We start from the raw sequence: 6,085 nt of genomic DNA on the forward strand, positions 1-6,085 counted from the left end.
GTGAGAACCGAATGGGTGCTGATTTCTTGACGAAGTGGACATTTTGATCTTAACCCTTTCCCTTGCAACATATTTCATACCTGATACCTAACAACTGGGTGTAACACACCCGTCCATATACTAATTATATAGGAATAGTATTTTATACCCGATCCCTGACAAAACAGCCGATTTGATGATTTACCGGGAACTTATTTTTAGTGCACAATGTGAGTGATTTGGCTAAATACATGAAATTTCTGAAGAAATGCAAGTTTGAGTCGCCATCTTGGAGCTTTGTTAACCCTATCTCTGACAACTGGGTGTAATCCACCCGGGAGCTCCGTATTTTTGTAATTACTCACTTTTCGTTTTTTGGATTTGAACGAAACTCTATCTAATCTTTTGTCTGAAATAAAATTGCCTCTAGTATCTGTTTGTAAAAAAAGGATTTACTTACTACTTTTGTTCAATGTAATATCTATTAAAATATAGACGGGTGTGATACACCCAGTTGTCAGAGACTGTAGAAAAAAAATTGAACCCCCGCAGATTCCACCAAAATACAAATACGATAAATTGAACCAATCCGGCAATGCACAACAACTATCTTGAAAATTAGATAGAGTTTCGTTCAAATCCAAAAAACGAAAAGCGAGTAATTACAAAAATACGGAGCTCCCGGGTGGATTACACCCAGTTGTCAGGGAAAGAGTTAATGTGCTGCCCATTGCTACCGCCTGGATCTGAACCGGAATATTCCAAAAGGATGTAAACATTCACTGCATGGTACCACACCTAAGGGGAATCCATATAAAGACCGTGCTGTGTCACTTAGAATCAGCTTGTTCCTATTGTATCGGGTAAGTGAAATAAAATACTATTGAAAAAAAGAAGGAATAAATTGTGTCTTTGAAATATCGATGAAAACTTTAATGTGTGCTCGACCACAACCAATTATAACTGTAATACCTTTTCTTTGGCAGCATAAAAAAGTATTGTTAGTTTTAGAATTTGTTTATTTTATTCTAGGTACATGCCGGAAATGTTATGCTACCCATAATGAGGAAATGGAACGTCAAAAAGAACCAGGTTAGTTCTTCAAAATAATATGGCATAGGGTCCAAAATTCAACTTCATCATATGATCATTTTCAGAGCCCAAAATGGATTTTGTCTATTTGGGATTACGGCAGGCACATTAGCCTAACTGTGCGCGGACAATTTGCTCATTGTTTATCAAGAGATAAAAAAAAATACCAGGGATTAGGGGCCTATATATTCTATTATTGAGAGATTGCTTAGAGATTTTTTTTATTGTCATGGTTACCATGCAAAATCCAATATGGTCACCAAAAAGGCCATTTTATGTAATTTCAATGACAAATGAACCAAAAATTGGAATAATCAGATTAACCCAGGCCCAGGGCCATTTCTTGCGTGAGCCAACGTCACACCCCTAGACCCCAAAATAAACAAACCAAATATTTTTTTTTATCATGTATTTATTAGGATATTTAAGGTTTTACAGAAAAATACAAGAATTTATTTGGCAAATATTTACAATCAAGTCAGCTATATCTCTCTGTACATTATTCACAAAGCTACAGTAAATTAGTGGTTAGGAATTCAGCAAGAACCATAAAGACCATAATCACAAAAGCGGCAGTAGTTGTCATAAACTGGACCGCCAGCAGTAATGTGGTTGTGGCCTTTACGTTCATAAACCCAAACACTGCCACTTGAACGTAAAGACCATACTGGAATACACTCCAAGATCCTGAGAGTAAAAATTCGACTTATTCATTGAAATTCTGAGGAGTCAAGGAAGTGCATTTCAGTATAAATCCTGAAATAAAAAAGTAAAATGTAAAATGTTTAATAATTTTCCTTTTCTCAGTGCTGAAACATTAAAAGTTAATAAACAGGAAACTAAGCTAATAAAAAAATATATGCTGAAACATAAAAAGTTATAAACCCTGAAAAAGAAAAGAAACAGGAAACTAAGCTAAAAAATTTATATGCTGAAACATAAAAAGTTATAAACACTGAAAAAGAAATGAAACAGGAAACTAAGCTAAAAAAAAACCCTATGATTCAGAAGTATATGCTGATCAAAAGTGTTTTTACTGGCAAATCTTACGCATGCTCCACTGGCCTGAAAACAAAGGTAACAAACAAATGGTTCATGTACAGATTTAATATGGTGATTTAACATGGACAATGTGGAACATCTAAAAACTGGTTTTATGTTGTTATCTAAGCAAATTCCACACATTACGTTTTTTTGAATTTCCTTCTTTTTTAAAATACGTGGAATTCCGTTGTCATGTCTTTCGTTATTATTAGAATTGATGTTTTTTATTGAAATTTTAGTTTCGTCAATACAGTCGTCGATAACATCGTCATTGTTACAATTGTCTTCTAAAGTAGAAAGAGTGACATGTTTTCCCAACTGTAAGTAGGCTTCTTCAACAATTTTATTTAATTTCCGACCTCTATTCCTAGATTTTATTCGTTTCCTCCCACCATGGCGCTCATGTGCATTTTCAGGAAATTTTACCTGTGGACGGTATGGATCATTTTGAATTTCTTCAGGCTCAATTAAAGAATAACGATCTGGGTTAATTGGTCCATCCTTGCGTCGGTTTCCCATGTTATGTGGCTGTTTCTGAGTCAGTGGGCCACTATAATTTGTACATTTAATTTTTGAATTATGTAAAATGTTTAATAATTTTCCTTTTCTCAGTTTTTCAGTGTCCAATATAGTTACAGGATGGACCATGTCTTCTAATAAATTAACGTGATCTAAGACTGGAGGCCTTGGCTGTATAACTTTTCCAACTCCCAATGTGTCTAAATAAGAAGGTATTGTGGGAACAGTGTTCAGATATAATCCTAATAATTTGTCCGGATCGTTCACACCATAATGGAAAGAGAGACATGCATAAAGATGCTTGCAGAAATATGGCTGACCACGAATAATAAAATAGAGACATGTACAGGTACATAATTTGATATTGCATATATATTTATTATTATTATTATTATTAACTGAATTTATTAAATGGGACGGTATGAATTTTATTGTCTCAGTTCTAAAATGTGAACATATCAAGTCAGTTAATAGTTTAATTAGGTTTTTACATTTAAGATGAGTGTCCCCTGCTTTTGCATTCAAGTTTTATGTCTGTTTTCTTATATTATCATGTATAACAGGTTGAGTTTCAGAATAATCATGATCAATGAGGAAATGTTCACCATGTTTTCTATTTAACAAAACAAAATCATCATGTATAATTGAATCATCTTTACTATTTGGTTCTACTAAAAACCAGCCATCTTCTGCAGCACCTATAGCTTCAACCCTAGGAACTAGGTTTATCCAAACGGTGGCCAATTTACTTTCTTTAGTCCTGTCTTTAATTGAGGGTTTAAATGTGTCTGGTATATCTTTTACGTATTCAACCTCACGATGAAGAACACTACCTATGATTGTGACAACAAAATTTGATAATTTTTTATTAAGTTTATTATTCAAATCAGCATTTTCTATTGATCTAAAGAGCCTCTCTGTAATATTATCTGTCATGAGTAAACAATTTCTTCGATATTCTATAGGAACCGAAAAGAGGACTTCTGATGTAAATGTTGATTGCCACATATTACTCTGAAACCAGAGGTCTTGTAAGTATTTTATTAAGTTAGTTTATTATTCAAATCAGCATTTTCTATAGATCTAAAGAGCCTCTCTGTAATATTATGTGTCATGAGTAAACAATTTCTTCGATATTCTATAGGAACCGAAAAGAGGACTTCTGATGTAAATGTTGATTGCCACATATTACTCGGAAACCAGTGGTCTTGTAAGTATTTTATTAAGTTATTTTTAGTTTCCGTATTGAACAGAAGGGTGGGCAGTGACTCACGAATAAATGTAATAAATCGAAGAGCCATGCCCTTTCTCATAGATTCACACGCATAACACATTTAAACCCAGTTTCTAATGGTAAAATAAACATCAATAAAATTTTGTTCGAATGAATTTTCTCTTGAAATGCATTCAAGAGCGTGTCCGCGAGAGCACCGTGCAGGGGGTGATAACCCTTGGGTCAGGGATTTGGACCAAATTTTTTCTGTGAGATGGGTTAGTACCCAGATACATTCCCACAAAATATTAGATTGATTTAGTTGATACTGACCTGGAAAATTGGAAAAGTATTTTTTAATCGAAAAATAAGCCAAAAATAGGCAATTTTGGATCCAAATTTGAATGACCTGCTATTCGGACAATAATTGATTTGGAAAGACAAAATTTTGGGCAGTAGTAGGACCACTCAGGTTCCTCCTTCACACTGAGTTTGAAGTTTCTACTGCTAATTATACCTTGGTACTGGCCGGATACCCAACTCTCTCTGAAAATTGAATTTAATGAAAACCAATGTTTAAGAGGCTATAGCTCGTTCTTTGCAGGGACTAGGACCAAAGTTGAATATTACCCACAACTAGCAACCTTCCTACTAACAAAATAAAAAATAAAAATGACCGGAACAGTCATAATAAAAACAGGAGAAATATATTAAAAACACCAAAAATTAGGATAAAATGTCCCGTCTATCAATACCCCAGATGAAGTATATGTATGGACATCTTTACAAATTTAGATATATTCCATTTAGTCGTTAGCAAGGATGATTTAGACATGAGAGGAACAAAGTAAAATGAGATTTAAAGTCCACTGGACACAAACTAGGTCATTTTGGGACTAGCATATTATGGTGATGCATACTGTATCTATGGACATCATCACAAAGTTAATATATTTGTTAGTAAGGGTGATTTTGACTTAAGAGAGAGAAATGGGGTTTAAGGTCCACTCAACACAAACTAGGTCATTTTGGGACTAACATATGGTACAATTTTACTTCAATAATACACTTGTGGGAAAAGAGAATATCCATGAGGTCGGACAAACAACACCACACCATGTCACCGGCATGCTGTCACACCACTTAACTCAATGACAGACCTTAGGATCTAAAGTCTATGTGTTAGACCAGGGACAAGTTTCATGAATATCCAATGCAATTTAAACAGAACAAATCGTCTTCTATAAATATGATATAATGAAAGGTGAAATATGATACACGATTCAGTGTAAGCATATTTTAGCTCTTGGGTAAAAGAAGTGTTTCGGAGGGATGTACATGTTCGCTCTTGTAACAGGTTTTAAGGACGAGGGGATTGTAGATGATCCAGTGACAGTAAGTCGTAGTCACACAATCAGCAAGACGACTATACAACACCTTTTCTACCAATGTTCCTTGTGCCAAATAGGTTATTTTGGTCAAACATATTTTAGGAATCAGACCAGCTTATTCCTATCTGTATTTAGGAGCCGATCATTGTATAGAAACATTTGGACGTTTTCATGGAGAGGCATTACAGATCGGGAGGCTATGATAATTCCAAATTGAAATCCCTGAAGGAGAAGAGGTCAAAAACAGTACTACAAAATAAAACAGTACTCTGTGGTCCAAAAACCTTGAAGGAAGGTCAGAGAGAATTTACACTCGAACGTAGGAATCTAAGTAAGTGAGCACTTCTGCTCGAACGTAGGTATATGTAGGAGTTAGGCACATGCGGTCAACATTATCCTGGAGTGCCATAAATCCTGTTGTGATCTATGCCATGATTCAGAGATTTCAATACCAGATATTAAATGTCCCTACATGAACACTTCTGAATGTTTCTTCTTATGGTTCTTCTTTACATGAGCAGGTGTTCAAATTAAAAGATATCAAGTTTATAATAGTCATGTCAGTCAAATTTATACGATGATCTGCTCATGAATACAAATCTTAATAACAGTGGTCTGATCCCTGCAAAATTACACACCACTTATGACTCTTCCCTATGGCTATCAAGCAAGCGTGAAAGTCAGATTTTGTTACATAAATATTATGATTTTAAACAAAATGATCTATTTGACACGATTCACGTTGAAATTACGAAATATTACAAGTAATGGTGATGATCAGTAGTCATTTGAAGATAATCGTTGGTCATTGCTGAAAAGGTGCTGCTTTGGTTAAATTGTGCTAATA

The 6,085-nt window shown here is 34.6% G+C and overlaps 1 long non-coding RNA gene across 1 annotated transcript; it reads left to right on the forward strand.

Moving 5' to 3' along the window:
- The first annotated feature begins 1,043 nt into the window (after positions 1 to 1,043).
- On the forward strand, positions 1,044 to 3,663 carry LOC126811288 (uncharacterized). Its single transcript, XR_007675522.2, has 4 exons — positions 1,044 to 1,071; positions 2,355 to 2,435; positions 2,728 to 2,983; positions 3,600 to 3,663. It is a non-coding gene; the product is annotated as an uncharacterized LOC126811288 (long non-coding RNA).
- Positions 3,664 to 6,085: the final 2,422 nt, after the last annotated feature.

The sequence above is a fragment of the Patella vulgata genome, chromosome 2 (assembly GCF_932274485.2).
Source record: "Patella vulgata chromosome 2, xgPatVulg1.2, whole genome shotgun sequence".
Classification (NCBI taxonomy): Eukaryota; Metazoa; Mollusca; class Gastropoda; family Patellidae; genus Patella; species Patella vulgata.